The sequence below is a fragment of the Carlito syrichta genome, unplaced genomic scaffold (assembly GCF_000164805.1).
Source record: "Carlito syrichta isolate Samal-C Ts95f unplaced genomic scaffold, Tarsius_syrichta-2.0.1 Scaffold308142, whole genome shotgun sequence".
NCBI classification, from domain to species: domain Eukaryota; kingdom Metazoa; phylum Chordata; class Mammalia; order Primates; family Tarsiidae; genus Carlito; species Carlito syrichta.
The window spans coordinates 676,774-694,193 of NW_007252238.1; the positions used below are offsets into that span (position 1 = coordinate 676,774).

General features: G+C 41.4%; 1 protein-coding gene across 3 annotated transcripts in view; it reads left to right on the forward strand.

Annotated features, from left to right (window-relative positions):
* Positions 1 to 17,420, forward strand: part of ARHGAP10 (Rho GTPase activating protein 10) — a 345,093-nt gene that overhangs the window by 153,159 nt on the left and 174,514 nt on the right. The window lies entirely within an intron of this gene.

Genomic DNA, 17,420 nt, shown 5'->3' on the forward strand with positions numbered 1-17,420 from the left:
AAATTATGAACTTTGCAGCAACCTGGATGGAATTAGAGTCTATAATATTCAGTGATTTTTTACAGAAACAAAGATGAAACCACACACACTCACTCATAAGTGGATCTTGAGCAGTAGTGGAACACTGCCAGGGGAGGGCACATAACAGCAATAAAGTTACTCACACTTTACCTGTATGATGACCACGTATGTACCTAACCCTCATTTGTACCCTACGTTTAAAAAATAAAAATAGATAAATGGAAGGATCGCCGGAGCCCAGCAGGTCGAGGCTGCGGTGACTGGGAGCGGCCTCTGCGCTCTAGTCTGGGCGACAGAGTGAGACTCCAACTCAAAAAAAAACAAACAGATAAATAAAATAACCTTGGAGCATTTTATTGTTAATCCACACCTACTTTGTGGCAAAGAGAGAACAATGAGTGAGAGTGAGTTGTGGTGGGGGGTATTAACACAGAACAATATTCCTTTCCGTGTATGAGAATTTTCAGTGTATATACTCTGCATGTGATGAAGGGTCTTAAACTCTTTCTGTTTATTCAGAGATTAGTTATTTTTTTTCTTATTGTATGACTTTCAGTTACTCAGTTTTAAAGGAATCTGACCAAGCACAGGGCTCACACATGTAATCCCAGCACTTTGGGAGACTGAGGTAGGAGAATCATTTAAAGACCAGACTGTGCAACAAAGTGAGACCCTGTCTCTACAAAACAACGACAACAACAACAGAAAAATTAGCCGGACATGGTGGCATGTGCCTGTAGTTCTAGATACTTGGGAGGCTGAGGCAGGAGGATTGCTTGAACCCAGGAGGTTGAGGCTACAGTGAACCTGATAGTGCTACTGTACTCTAGCCTAGGGGACAGAGTGAAGCTCCTACTAAAACAAAACAAAATAAAACAAAAGCAAAAACAAAAAACAGAAAAAGAATCTTTGCCAGAAAGGAAGAAGTAAAAGATGAAATAAGTTTTTCTGCCAGTATTACTACTTTTCTTTTTTTTTCCTTCTTCTTCTTTATTTTTTTTGAGTCGGAGTCTCACTCTGTTGCCCAGCCTGGAGTGCAGTGGCATGCTCCCGGCCACTGCAATCTTGACCTGCTGGGCTCAGGCGATCCTTCTGCCTCAACCTTTCAAGTAGCTGGAACCACAGGCATGCGCCACCACGCCTGGCTAATTTTTTTCTTTTTGATTTATTATAGAGACGAGGTCTCACCAAGTTGCCCAGGCTGGTCTCAAACCCCGAGGCAATCCTCTCGTCTTGGCCCCCAAAAGCACTGAGATTACAGACTTGCGCCACCGTGCCCAGCTGTATTTTTTCTGATGTTAATTTCTGTGCTGTCCAGTAGCTCCAAGGAAAATCATAGTGCTTGTAGGAAACTTGTTTTTTATTGGCTGACAGTGCAGTGATTCCTTGCCAGCCCTAGTTTTGGCAATGATGGTTTTTAGATAAGGCTGGTTCATGATTCTATTTAAAAAAACCTATGATTTGAGACTTTTAAAAGCAAAAGTTCAAAAGTTCAATTCAGGGCAGGACCCAGTAATACAAAAATAATTAATGCTGCTTCTTCCTTTACATGATACAACTGAATCAGTGGGGGTGGTGTGGAGAGGGAGAATTTGTGCTTTACTTTCCAATCAATGAATTGAAAACCAGGTATTGTACATAAAATTGGACCCTTACCCACCATGGTGATTTGACACTTCCTTGAAAAGGACAAGTAGTTATGCCAACGTTTTGCCAGGATTGGAAAAAGATGAAAGAGAATGTCAGTGCAAAAGAGGTTGAATTTCAAGTCAGTGAAAACTTGTTCCAAACTTTAGGAAGAGAATTGGTCTGTATAATACTACAACTTGAACACATATCTGTGTGCACGCTCACCCATGGGTGACATTTGAGTCCTTTCTAAGTGCCGGTGTTCTAAATGCTTGTATGTGGCCTTTCATGTATTTCCTTATCAGAACTTTCTCAGGTAGTTACTATTGTTTCCATTTTATGAAGAGAAACTGAGTCACAGGAGTGGTGGAGTGATTCCCCCAAGGCCACGTAGCTAATGAGTCAAAGAGCTGTGATTTGAACCCCTGCTTTCTCCCTCTAGAGCCCAACCTCTTAACCACTATACAATAGCCCTCAACAAATGATCATATGATTAGGATGTTTCCTAAACAATTGACAGCCTGCAATCCCAGCACTTTGGGAGGCAGAGGCGAGAGGATTGACTGAGCTCAAGGATTCGAGACCAGCCTGAGCTACTTGGTGAGACCTTACCCCTACAATAAATCAAAAAATTAGACAGGCATGGTGGCACATGCCTGTGGTTCCAGCTACTTGGAAGGCTGAGGTGGAAGGATTGACTGAGCCCAGCAGGTCAAGGTTGCGGTGGCTGTAAGCGTGAGCGTGCCACTGCGCTCCAGCCTTGGTGACAGAGTAAGACTCTGACTCCCCTCCCCCCCCCAAAATTGGCAAAGGTGAGTCAGCAGTGTTGTCTACTAGAAAATATGTTAGTGAGGTGAATCTGATTGATTCTGAAAGCGGGGTGATTCTAGTATTTTCATATATTATTTTAATGTAATTTATATTATTATTGCCTAAACTCATATTTTCTATGGGACATTCCTCATCCCCAATTTTTTTTTGTCAGCCATGATCCTCCTTCTTATGATCTGAACCACTCTCCACCCCCACAAAGATTGATGTGGGCTTCTGGCTTGAGTAACTAGACAGAATCATTTACCAACATGAGATACATAGAAGGCATAAGGATGGGGGAGCATGAAGAAATCAGATTTGGTCATGTTGAGTTAGATCGCTGTGGGTCATTCGCAAGAGAAACCCAGTAGGAAATGGCGTAAGCCCTTGGCAGCTACAGCAGCATTTGACTTGGTATTCACCTTTGCCCTCCTGAAACTCCAGAACCCTTTGATCTCCATAACAGTGAGTCATTCTGACTCTCCTCAAATTTCTTGGTTCTCTTCATGTCAGCCATTTTTTTGGAGGTGCTGTCATTTCCTGTGGTTGTCCATTCTTTCTTTCTGTATCTGTCCATTCTCATGGTTTCCCTCTAAGTATATTTTTCCACAATATGTGTTTTTCTCGCCTTTTCCTGTGTTTTGAACTGCTTTTAGCTTGGACTGTCATCAGCCCCTCATATGGTTCAGGTTTAGCATTCCTAATCCTAAAATCTGAAACTTTTTGAACTCTGATGTGGCACCACAAGTGGAAAGTTCTACATCTGACCTCACGTGACACACGTGATGGGGCACAGTTAAAATTTTGTTTTTTTGCACAGCATTATTAAATATACTTTAATTTTTTATTAAAAATATAAAAGTACATATTACCTTCAGGCTATGAGTATAAGGTACATATGAAACAAATGAATTTCATGTTTAGATTTGGATTTTGTCCTTGAGATACCTCATCGTGCAGGTACAAATATTCCAAAATCCGAAAAAATCTGAAATCCAAAGCAAGTACTTCTGGTCCCAAGCATTTTGGATAGTGGATACTCAACTTGTTATATGTTCGGTTTCGCTCTTTGTGTAGTTCTCAGTCATTTCAGTATGCTTTAGATCAGGTATGTCCAACCTGCGGCCTGCAAAATCTTTTAGCATCATGTCTTCTAGCATTTATTTTCTTCATGACCTCATGCGTAGTTCCATTTCTGATGTTCGCAATCACACCTTATTTGTGACATCAGTTTTTGGCAGCACACATACTTGTGAGCAGCTGTTTTTAATGATGAAGTACTCCAAGAACAAAATCCATACAAGCATTTCTGATGAGCACTTTGAGAACTCACTGAGAACCGTGGCCACTTCCATCGATCCAGACATTGATAGATTAGTTTTACGCAAACAAGGTCAAATTTCCCACTAGTTTTATATTGTTCTTGTTTTTAAAAGCTTTATAATAAAAATATTAAAAAATAGAAAGTCTTATGATGCACATATGCGAACTATATTGTTGAATTTATGTGTGGCCCAAGACAATTCTTCTTGACTTGATGTGGTCCAGGGAAACCAAAAGGTTGGATATCCCTGTTTAGATGATTCATCCAGCACTTTGCTTCTTGGCTTTCTGTCCTCCTGTCCTCCAGGGAGCTTGTTCTTTACCAAATCTCAGCCATTCTCTCCTGTGTTCCTTCCTTAATCCTTGTCATTACGGGGAGCTGCAGTCCTCAGTAGTCTCGGTTGCAAGCCTCTCTCTTTCTGACACCACCTTCTCTCCCTTCCTGCTTACTCTCCTAGTAAGGGCCCTTGGATTCCCCCAGTCAAGCCCTGTAATCACTTGTTCCTACTGCCCTTCAGCTGTCTCGTACCCTCACTTCCTTTCACAACTAGTGTGAATTTCACAGACAGGCATCATAGTCCCTTGTTCTACCCTCACTCCATGGCCCTTCCCTTCTTTACTGCTTGTACAACCCCAATTTAAGTAAGTTTCAGTTCTGCCCTGTCTCTTCCCAGAGACGTATTCTACCATATTCACTGGACCAACTGCAAATATGTGACCGCCAGCCTCAAAAAGGCCACACAGGTTAACCACCGATCACACTGTGTTTTCTTAGTTCCTTCATTCTCCCAGCTGATGGAGAGCTCATATTTTCCTCTGCTTTAGCTTCTGACACTGCCTCCCTTTCCTGGTGACTTTGTGTCCTATTTTGTCGTGAAGATAGGAGCAATAACAACTCTTGCCCTGCCACGTACATCCACCTCCACCCTCAGTGCCCGGATACCAGCCTTCCCTGTCCTCCTGGGGGAGCTGCCTGTGCTCCTGATTGAGGCTAATCCCTTTAATTCCCTTTTCCCACCCTCTCTTTGCTACTCTAGGCTGTTGCTCTAGCAATTCTTTCTTTCTTGTTAACACGAGTTCTGCCTCCTATCAGCATACAAAATGCTCTTATTTTATTCATCTTTAAAAAAACAAAAACAAACAAACCAGGCCAGGTGAAGTGTTGTAATCTCAGCACTTTGGGAGGCCAAGGCAAGGGGATTGCTTGAGCCCAGGAGTTTGAGACCAGCCTGGGCAATATATTGAGACCTGGCCAGGCACAGTGGCTCACGCTTGTAATCCCAGCACTTTGGGAGGTGAAGGCAAGAGGACTGCCTGAGTTTGGGGGGTTCGAGACTAGCCTGGGCAACATAGTGAGACTTTGTCTCTAAAATAAATAAAAAAATTAGCTGGGCGTGGTGGTGCATGCCAGTGGGTCTAGCCACTTGGGAAGCTGAGGACGGGGAATAGCCTGAGCCCAGCAGTCTGAGGGTGTGGTGGCTGTGAGTTTGCTACTGCACTTCAGGGTGTATATATATCTATATTTATGGTGAGACCTTACCTCTATAAGAAAAATTAAAAAAATTAGCCAGGTGTGGTGGCATGTACCTTTTGTCCAAGCTACTTGGAAAGTTAAGGTGGGAGGATCACTTAAGCCCAGGAGTTTGAGGCTAAGGTGAGCTGTGATCATGCCACTGCACTACAGCCTGGGCAACAGAGTGAGAGCCCGATTAAAAAAACAAAACAAGCCAAAAATAAACAAAAAACCCCCAAAACTACCACAACTACTGTCACCAATGAGACAACCCTTTCCTCATCTGCTGCCCATTTCTTTTCTCCCATAAACAGAAAAATACTTCAAAAAGCCATTACATGTATCTTCTTTTTTTGTTGTTGTTGAGTTGGAGTCTCACTCTGTCACCCAGACTGGAGTGCAGTGGCCGCTCCTGGCCACCGCAGCCTCGACCTGCTGGGCTCCGGCCATCCTTCTGCCTCAGCCTTCCGAGTAGCCGGAACTACAGGTGCGCGCTACCACGCCCGGCTGATTTTTTGATTTATTGTAGAGATGAGGTCTTGCCAAGTTGCCCAGGCGGGTCTCGAACCCGCGGGCTCAGGCAATCCACTCACCTCAGCCTCCCAAAGGTGCGGGATGACAGGCTGAGCCACTGAGCCCGGTTTACATTTATCTTCTCAGATTTCTTTCCTCCTCTTTTGGGCTGCCCTCCTGCAGGCCTTTGCCTCACCTCTTCACGGCAGCTGCCTTTGTTGAGGTCATTCTGACTCTCTGTGTTGCGGTGCCTAGTGGTCGGTTCTTAGTGCTCATGTCTTTCCTGTCAGCATCCCCGACAGGGCCCATCACTCTCTGCTCTGTGATTCACTCCCTTCAAGGACTTCCCACCTCCCTGGTTTTCTCCTCCCACTAGCTTTTTCTGTTCTGTTCTTTTTTTAAAAATTTATTTTATTTTAAAGATGTTGGGTACAATTCAGGATTAGGTACACAAGTGGTCATCGTACAGGTAAAGTTTGGGCCTCCCTTTCGTCCCCACTTAGCCTGGTTTGAGATCAGGTACCCTTATTAGTGTTAGGTCGTCCCTCCCCCTCTCTTCCATCCCGGCAGTGTCCTGCTACTGCCAATCCCTTTCTTATAGCATTAGGGTAAATGTTCGGGGTCCCCTTAAGAGTGAGAACATGTGGTACTCAGTTCTTTGTTTCTGTGTTAAATCACTGAGTATGATAGACTCTAAATCAATCCAAGTTTCTGTGAAATCCATAATTTTGTTCTTCTTCATGGCTGTGTAATACTCCATTGTGTATATGTACATTTTTTTTTAATCCAGTCCAGTTTTGATGGGTAGCATGGTTGATTCCATGTTTTTGCTATTGTAAATAATGTTGCAATAAAAATGCGTGTGCAGGTGTCTTTTTTGTAGAGTGATTGATTTTCTTACACTCTTTTGCCAGTTCTGCGTTTCCCAGACCCCTTAATGTTGAAATTCTCTGGGGCTCGGTCCTTATCTCCTCTCTCTGCACTCACGCTCCCTCATAATCTTGCCAAGGCTATGGCTTTAAGTGCCATCCATATGTTGATAACTCTCAACTCTATTATTTCTACCTGAATCTCTTCCCTGAACTCCAGGTCCTTAATATGACTGCCTTCTCAGCATTGCTTCTAGAATGTCTCACAGGCATTTCAGACAGTGCAGACATGGGCTTGATTATGTTTTGTAGATTTCCCAAGAATTCTTAAGGGGAAGGCGTAGCATACTCTGTTGAGCCTGAATTTTATGTAGGTATATGCATTCGATCTTATCATATAAATACTAATATGTGTGTGTGTGTATATATCTATATATCTATATATCTGTATCTTGCGAAAGTTATACATGCTTATTGTTAAGTCCTAACTTTTTCTAAAGCTCTCTGGTTAGCTTAGGAGATGGTTTTCTTCATGTTTGTGCCTCCTTGACTCTTCAGGATCAAGTTGCTTTTTAAAATTGCAGACCTTTTTTTGGTGGTGGTGGTGGTGGTGGGGTTTACTTTCTCTCTCTCCCTCTCTTTTTTTTCCTTTTTTGAGTCGAAATCTCACTCTGTCACCCAGGCTGGAGTGCAGTGACATGCTTACTGCCACTACAGCCTTGATCTGCTGGGCTCAGGCGATCCTTTCACCTCTCAGCCTTCCAAGTAGCTGGAACTACAGGTGCATGTCACTACACCCTGCTAATTTTTTGATATGTTGTAGAGACAAGGTCTTGCCAAGTTGCCCTGACTGGTCTCAAACCCCTGGGCCCTGGCAATCCTCTTGCCTCTGCTTCCCAAAGTGCTGGGATTACAGGCGTGAGCCACCGAGCCCGGCTTACTTTCTCTTTTCTAAACAGAGATTCACCTGTTCAGGATTGATGTTACCAGTGGACAGTGTTTGGGGCCCTTAGTTTCCTGCCATTCCCCTCTATTTATGTCATCCTGTTTGTTTATCCCTTGTGAAGCACAATTTGCTAGCAAGAGGTGAATTACTTTGAGGTCTCCGGTTCTGGGCTTTGAAGACATTTAGTGAAAAGTGTGAATGAGATTGGCTCATCTTCTGTCTATTTCCATGATGTCTAAGTAAACTACTGGGAATTACAAGTCATTTGTTTTTTGTCTATTAAATTATGAATGTCATGGGGGTGTGAACGCTGTCTTACTTAGTATTACTTGGTACCGCGGTGCCAAATGTAATGCTTTCTATATATGATGAACATTCGCCAAATTCGTACTGGATTAAGTGAAATTGAATTGTTGCTCAGAAGTGACTGAACTAGGATTAGATTCAATCAAGCCACTGTCAGTCAAGTGTCCTTTTTTTCTGCACCACACTGCTACACTGTGAGCACCAGTGCTTTCACTCTGCTTAAAGAAAAATAAACTTATCCTGTGTTGGAGTATGTGGGTATTGTGAACGATTTCTGTTGGAGTTTGTTCCTATTGGACACCATCATATAGCAATTTCAGAGTTGATTGCATTTTTTTTTTTTTTTTGAGTTGAAGCCTTACTCCGTCATCACAGCTTCCCCAGCGTTGACCTGCTGGGCTCCTGCGATCCTTCTACCTCAGCCCTCCAAGTAGCCAGAACTACAGGTGCATACTACCACACCCGGCTAATTTTTTGATTTATTGTAGAGACGAGGTCTTGCCAAGTTACCTGGACTGGTATCGAACCTGTGGGCTCAGGCAATCCACCCACCTCGGCCTCCCAAAGTGCTGGGATTATAGGCTGAGCCACCACACCTAGCTGATTACATATGTTTTATGTAAATATTTTTTGTCTTCTTTCCAGGGACCCATTTTTGCTACCTTTTATTTTCCATATTGGAAGGGCAGTTAGAGTAGTATTGTGACAGTAAGTAATAGTTAATAAATGCAAAATGGAGCCTGGGCTTGCATTTGATCCGTGTAGATAAACCAAGAATTTTCACTTAGTGGTGACATTCGTTCAGACCAGATTTGGTTGCCTGCAACAGAAAAAGTCAAAATCAGATGGCTCAAATGGTGTCAACATTTATGTTTAATCTTGTTTGGGAAACCCAGAGGTTGTCTGATCATGGTTGATATTATATCATATCCGATATGATACGATAGGATGGTATTCTATCGATCTGCTTCCTCTGGGCTCCCTCTGGTTCACCTTCCCAGTCACCCCAGGTCCAAGACAACACACAGCACAGTCCCATTCATCGTTTACCACTGTCTTGGGCTGTAGGGACACGTCCCCGTGGTTGCACATTCTACTTTTGCTCATACACTGTTGGCTGCAATGGAGTTACGTGGTCACACCTAGTGGCAAGGGAGGCGTTTCGATCCTGAGGCTGAAAAATTGCTGTCTTTTTTTTTTTTTTCAAATCTCCATGTGCTGTTCTAATACTTAGGACATTTTTGACTGAGAACAAAAGGGAGAATGGCGACTAAGGTGAGCTGGGGCCCAACCAGCAGTGGCTTTTTTGATTATTCATGGTTAATGGTTGAGGGTTTCCTTTTTTTTTCTCTTTCACTTCACCAAAAGGTTACTCTGAATATTTTCTTAGGTAAGAGTTAGCATTTAAGAACACATTTTAACAATCATATGTTTGATAAGGGACTTGTTTTCAGCATATATAAAGACTTCTCATGATTCACTAATAAGACAAATAAAATGGAAAAAATAGCCAAAAGATCTGAATTAGGCTGGGCACAGTGGCTCAAGTCTGTAATCCCAACACTTTGGAGGCAGAAGCAAGAGGATTGCTTGAGCCCAGGGGTTTGAGACTAGCTTAGGTAACTTGGCGAGACTGCATCTCAAAAAATTAGCTGGGTGTGGTGGCGTGTGCCTGTAGTCCCAGCTACTTGGAAGACTGAGGCTGAAGGATCGCCTGAGCCCAGCAAGTTGAGGCTGTGGTAGCTGTGATTGTGCCACTGCACTCCAGTGAGACTCTGATTTAAAAAAGAAAAAAAAAAGATCTGAATTAGACACTTCTCCAAAAAAACTTTACAAATGGCTATTAAGCACATGAAAAGATACTTAACATCATTTGCCATTAGGGAAATGCAAATCAAAACCACAATGAGATAACCACTTCATAGTCACTAGGATGGCTGTAAATAAAAAGTCAGATAATAACAAGTGCTGATGAGGATGTGGAAAAACTGGAACCCTGATACACTGAGGGTGTGAATTTAGCTTTGGGAAACAGTTTGGCAATTCTTCAAAAAGCTAAGCATAACATTGCCACTCAGCTCTTGGATATTTATTCAGAAGAAATGAAGACATATGTTTACACCAAGTCTTATACATGAGTGATTATAAATGGATTATTCACAGTAGCCAGAAAGAAGTAACAACCTAAGTGTCTATTACTGATGAATGGATAAAGAAAATATGGCATATCCATACAAGGAAAAGTGATTTAGCAATAAAGAGAACCTAATGCACACTACTAAGGGAATGAACCTTGAAAACACTGCGCTAAGTGAAAGAAGCCAGTCATGCACGTTTTATGTGATTCCATGTATACGAAATGTCTAGGACAGCTGAATCTATATAGAACGAAAGTAAATGAGTGGTTGCCTAGGTTTAGGAAGTTTGGAGAAAAATGGGGTGTGATGGCTAATGGATACAGTTTTTTTCCCTTGGATGGCAAACATGTTCTGAAATTGATTTTGGTGATGGTTACATAAGTCTGTGAATATATTAAAAGCTGTTGAGTTGTATACTTTAAGTGGGTAACTTTTTGGTGTGAATTATGTTTCAATAAAGCTTTTTTGGACAAAGGAACACAGCTGCAAATAAAGGCCTACCATAACTAAGATAAGGGCTGTACATGACTATAAACACTGTCTACTTGATGTCAGCCACATTTTGCATACCACGGGCTGGGAAGTATCATGAGGCCACTCAGTTGAGGTTGGAGAAATAGTATTTTTTAGGGTTGTTTTCTCCACGGCAAGTTGTAGTCTGCCGGAAGGGGTAGCTTTCTTCCCTGAAGGGTGAAATACCATCCTTTCCTGCCCCAACAATTCCCTTATATAACATGCTTTTCGCTTCATTGGCATGCTCGCCACATGCCACATTGTGCTGTGACCCCCACACATTTGCTTGATAAATAATTACCGTTCTGTGAAAGTTCTCCCACACATCACATTGAGGCACTGCTTCAAAAAATGATTCCGATTTTGTTTTCGCTAATCTGACATTTCAAATCTTATATTTGGTTTGATTTTGCCTAGTTCTGGTATGTCACTCTTGAAAGGGTGGCAAGAGGCTTCTTACTTTTATAACACAGTTATATTTTGATGATGACGAGAGGAGGAAGGGTTTTGGGATGCTTTTATAACAACAGCTTGATTTGGCATTTGTGTCTGTGGTGCTGTACTGTTTCCCACTTTATTTTTTGAGTCGGGGTCTCACTCTGTCACCCAGGATGGAATGCAGTGGCATGATTGTGATGATCATGGCTCATTGGCAGCCTCAACCTCCTGGGTTTAAACGTTCCTTCCACTTCAGTCTCCTGAGTATCTGGGACTACAGTCCTACGCCACTGTGCCCAGCTAATTTTTTGATTTTTTTGTAGTGATGAAGTATCACTATGTTGCCCAGGCTGGTCTCGGAACTCTGGGGCTCAAGTAATCTGCCCACTGCAGCTTCTTAAAGGGTTGGGATTACAGGCGTGAGCCACTACGTCTGGCCCTGTTTCTTATTTTATTTTTTTATTTTAATTTTTATTTTTTGAGTTGGAGTCTCACTGTGTCACCCAGACTGGAGTGCAGTGTTCGTTCCCCGCCACTGCAGCCTCGACCTGCTGGGCTCCGGTGATCCTTCTGCCTCAGCCTTCCGTAGCTGGAGCTAGGTGTGTGCTATCATGCCCAGCTAAGCTGTTTCTTACTTTAAAAGAGTGAGTTAAGAGCTTGTTGCTTCCAGAAGCTCATGCAATTGATAATAAGAATGTTTATGTAACACATTAACTGTACCAATTTTTCTAAGTATTTTGCAGTGTGTCTCATCCAGGAACCTGGACAATTGTTGACGGTGTTTAGCAGTGAGGATGCAAGAGTAAACCAGAAACTGCAAGGCCTGACCTTAAGGGAACTCACAGACTAGGAGGGTTTAGAAGCAAACAACAGTCCAGAGGTCTAAGATGCTAAGGGAGTTGGGAAGCATTCGGGAGTGGGGCTGGCTGGAAAAGCTTACTAGAGAAAGTGATTTTTAAATCAACTTTTGACCGTTAGATAACAATTTGGAAACTCAGAGGAAGGGAGGCTCAAGGCAAAAGAAATCACAAGAAGTCTTGAGAAAACATGTTGAGATAATCCTTTAAATCAGAGGATCTCAACCGTGGGTGGTTTTGCTCCCAGGGGATATTTGGCAGTGTCTGGAGATATTTTGATGGTCATAACTGAGTACGTGGGATAGGGCGTTGGAGGAGTGCAGGCAGTGCAAATATCTAGGAGATAGCCATGCTGCTCAACTTCCAACAGGACATGGAAAAGCCCTCGTGACAAAGTATCATTTGGTCCAGAAATGTCAATAGAACCACTGTAGAGGAGTCTTGTTTAAAACATTTGATAAGACATTTAAAGCATTTGATAAGACAAAGATCCTAAAAAATTATTGTGGAATAGAATGGAAATGTGCTCTTTTCTTTTACTTAAAAATATTTGTGAAGTGTATGTTTCTTTTTTTTTTTTTTTGAGTCAGAGTCTCACTCCATCATCCGGGCTGGAGTGCAGTGTCACACTCATGGCCACCCCAGTGTTGACCTGTGGGGCTCCGGCGATCTTTCTGCCTCAGCCTTTCATGTAGCCAGAACTACAGGTGTGTGCTACTATGCCCGGCTAATTTTTTGATTTATTGTAGAGATGAGGTCTCACCAAGTTGCCCAGGCTGATCTCGAACCCCTGGGCTCAGGCAATCCTCTTGCCCCGGCCTCCCAAAGTGCTGGGATTATAGGCTTGAACCACTGCGCCTGGCTGAAGTTTATATCTCAATAAACAAAGTCAACAGTAGCTTAAGTTGACTATAGTATAGGCATTGAAGTAGAGCCTATTGGAAAGGGCTCTCTTTCAAGGGTGGTGAGTCATCAAAGAAATCCACCAAGATTCTAGGGTAGAGAGAGTAGGAAAGGAAGTTATTTTAAAAGAATTTCAGTGGAATTGGTAGAACATGGTATGGGTAGAATTAGAGACAGCATTTCTTGTATGTAGGCGCCTGTGTTTTTCGTAGAATGTAAAATTTCGTCCTAAAGATGGTGTTGTTGACAGTGATATATTGAAAGCCACATTTTATATTGGTTCTGATATTTAGATGGAAATGTGAAATGACATGAATATGGCTTAATTTTGAAATGTGTGCTGAAGGCATTGGAGGTGGGAGTCATGGGAAAATGTTTAGCTTTTGTGAATAAAGCTAGAATGAAGAATTTTGTACAAGGGTTTTTGTGGCCACATGCTTCCATTCATCTTGGATGAGTACTTTGGAGTGAGGTTGCTGGATTATGGTATTCATATATATATATTTGACCTTTTAGGAAACTGAGTGTTTCTATGTAGTTTTACCATCCCACCAGCAATGTGTGAAAGCTCCACTTCCTTGCCAACCTTTGATTATGTCAGTCTGTTTTATTTTAGCCCATTTTGACTCATGATGTTGAGCATTTCTTCATGTTCTTATTGGCCATTTATATTTCTTCTGTGTGAAATGTCTATTCATCTTTTTCCCATTAAAAAAAGTGTGTTGTTGGTCTTTTTGTGATTGAATTGTAGGAATTCTTTAAGCTCAGTGCTTAATCAGATATAATAATTGTGAATCTTTTCTCTAATCTGTGGCTTTCCTATTTATTTCCTTCTTTTTTAATTTTATTTTTTGAGTTGGAGTCTCACTCTGTTGCCCTGACTGGAGTGTAGTGGCACGCTCATGGCCACTGTAGCCTCAGCCTGCTGGGCTCAGGCGATCCTTCCGCCTCAGCCTTCCAAGTAGCCGGAGCTACAGGTGCGCACTGCCACGTCCAGCTAATTTTTTTGATTTATTATAGAGATGAGGTCTCGCCAAGTTGCCAAGGCTGGTCTTGAACCCCTGGGATCAGGCAATCCTCTTGCCTCAGCCTCCTAAAGTGCTGGGATTACAAACAGAGCCACCGTGCCCGGCCCATTAAGTCTTTCTTACATCTTTGCTCTTAGATGAGTTTTTTTTTAAAAACACGATTTAATAGGCTCCCCATCTTGTTCTTATGGTTAGGGTGGGAGTGAAATTCTCATCATTTAGAACTCTAAGCAGAAGTAGCAGTTCTCTAATGATTAATTGTTTGAATTCACTTTTATTGGAACATATAATCTTCCTTCTGACTGTCATTGCTCACTTGCTCTACTTGAAACATCTTTTTGGTGGACAGAAAAAAGAAGTGATTATGAAGACTTCACCTTGAGCAAAGTTGGGCCACATACTTTTATCATCTCTGGAAAAATGTATGATTCATAGATTTGTACTTTATCTTTTTTCCCAGAAATCTCTGAGAAACTGATGACAATGGTTACATTTCTCTAACCTTTAACAAGTCTTTTGTTTGGCTTTGGCACTTTCCCTTCTCATAATAAAATTTTGTGCCAATCTTGTGCTGTGCTGGTTGGGTTTTTTCCCTTTTCTTTTTGACATTCCTTTTAGAAAAGCATTGTAATGTTTTTCTTTTTTACCATCATAAGTTTTGGTAGTTGCTTCTTAGTTTTTCCACTTAATTCCTCCATTTACAGTAATGTCTCCTGGGACTTGTCTTGTGAATGATTCTCTCTGCTTTTTCTTTTTGTGTATTTTCTGAATATAAGCTCAATGATCTTTCAGGTAAAATACAAGGAAAACACATCTTCCTATGCTTCGACATGACTACAAAAAAGCAATTGAAAAGAGAATTAATAGATACGAAATAAAATATAGAATATAAGTAATAGCTCCCTACATGGCTTCTTGGACTTGCGCCTAAGGTGTAGCGCCTAATAAATAATAGTACATATATTTTTTTGAATGATTGAGTGAAAAGAGATTGAGATGCTGATTTAAAAATAATAACTTGTTTAATGTTAAGTGTTTCAGTGTTCAGATTTCCATTCCGAACCTTATGGCTCTCCAGATAATAATTATGGTTTTAATTTATGAAAGTCTATTCTAACAGTTTGCTTTCTTTTACCTATTTTTTTTCTTTCCAGTGAGGAGTATACTGTTGCCTTTGTAATCACTAAGAATCACTTTTGACTCACTGTGGTGAATTACTCAGAACTTAGCGTTTTATGTGGCACTTTGTAGATACTCAGAATGTAGTTTGGTTGAAAACTTCTCAGTTCTCATTCTGGCTCCAGTGGCATCACTAATATTGTTAGCTTAGCTTCTCCATGAATTGAAGATGTGACTGCTATTTCTTTTTTATTTAAATGTGAATAATCCAACACACTGTTGTCAAGTTTTCTGTTCTTTACTGTTCTTATATTTGCCATGTTGTCCTTTATATCTTTACATTTTATTAATAAAATATGTCCTTTCTTGCTTAAAAAAACTGCAGAATTTGGGGTGGGCTTGGTGGCTCAGCTTGTAATCCCAGCACCTTGAGAGGCCGAGGTGAGTGGATTGCCTGAGTCCAGGGGTTCGAGACCAGCCTGGGCAACTTGGCGATACCTTGTCTCTACAATAAATAAAAAAAAAACTAGCAGGGCGTGGTAGCATGCGCCTGTAGTTCCAGCTACTTGGAAGGCTGAGGCTGAAGGATCGCCTGAGCCCAGCAGGTTGAGGTGCAGTGGCTGTGAACATGCCACTGCAGTCCAGCCTGGGCGACGGCGTGAGACTCCAACTCAAAAACAACAACAAAAAACCTACAGAATTTGTGTAATTTAGTTTAACAGTGAGATTAATTAGTAGTACTCTAGTTTGAAGTGTATCCAGTGTTTCCTAGAATCTCATGATGTGCTATCAATTGATGACTAAAAAAGAAAAATAAACTGGAGAAATTTTAAGTGGTTCAAACATGTTTCATTTTTCTTACACTGACGCTTTAGAGGTAGGGGCTCAGAAAATAGAAGATGAACATGAGCAGTCTTTGTGACAAGATGGGAACCCAGCCTTACATAATACTAGTAGCTGATCCCTTTAATTTTAAAAGTGATGTGTTGTAAGTGTGAAGTGATCCCAAGAATGTGTAGTGTGTTGTATTAATTCTCAATAGTGGAATCGTATTGCATTATTTGTAAACATGTAAGCAAATAGAACTCTTTCCTGTGGATGGTCCATTTCTACTTAATCTCTCAGCTTTCAACAATTTTGTTTATTCTCTGCTGTTACTCCACAAAGGGCTAGATGGCTCAGGTTGCAGTCATTGAGCTTAGAGGCAAGACATATGCAAATACTTCACAATTTATGTCATGTTGTATTTTTATCCAGATGCGATATGGCTATTTGACTTGAACCCTGCCAATTGCTTTTTTCCCCTTACTTCAGTATTTACGAGTGGGGACCCCCTCAAAGAAACCCTGGAATTATCTTTTGGAGGGAGGGCCTTTGAGTACAGGCTTTTCCCGCTAGGCAAGCGTTCTAAGAATACATTGGCATCAGTGTGCCAGCTAGTGTTGTTATGAGAGATGATTTGTGGAAGAAACGTCCTGGAGTTGTGGCAAACAGGTGACTGGTTCTTTTACTATGACAACATGCCTGCCCACACGACACTGAGTGTTCAACAGTTTTTGACCAAATCAGCATGATCCCTATGCCCCACTTTCCCTATTCACTTGATCTCTGTCTGAGCGACTTTTCTTTTGTTTCCCTGTATGAAAAATGTCCTCAAAGGGAAACGTTTTGCCAGTGTGGAAGAAGTGAAACAAAAAAATGGCAGAAACACTAAAAGTCATTAAAATTGACTAGTTCAAAAACTGTTTTGAGCAGTAGAAAAAGCATCTTGAAAGGTGTGTTGCAACAAATGGAGAGTACTTTGAAGGTGACTGAAGTTTAGACATGTAAGACTAAGAATAAATACACAATTTTTTAGAAATAAATTCCAGACTTTTTGGCAGTTCTTTCTCATATAATTATAGTTTGTAACTCTTTCACTTTTTTTCTAGATACAGGGTCTCACTGTATTTCCCAGGCTGGTCTCAAACACCTGGGCTCAATTGATCCTTCTGTCTTGGTCTCCCAAAGTGCTGAGATTATAGACATGAGCCACCATACCTGACCTCGTTCATAACTCTTTTTTTTTTATTATTATTCTTTTTTATTATGATGTCGTGGGGTACAGTTAAGGGTTAGGTATACAATTACGTTTCATTCAGGCACCCTGTTGATACGAGGTGTTTCCCCGTTCCCAGACAGATATTTGCTACTGTTAATCCCATCTCCCCCCACCCTAGTTTCCCAGTACCGTCAGTCATTTTCTTATAGTATTGCATTGGATGTTTAAGGTCCATTATATGAGTGAGAACATGTGATACTCGGATCTTTGTTTCTGTGAGAGGTCACTCAGTATTATAGACTCTAGTTCCATCCAGGTTGCTGCGAAATTCATGATTTTGTTCTTTTTTATGGCTGCGTAGTATTCCATCATGTATATGTACCACATTTTTAAAATCCAGTCCTCTTTTTGATGGGCAGCATGGTTGTTTCCAGTTTCTTGCTATTGTGA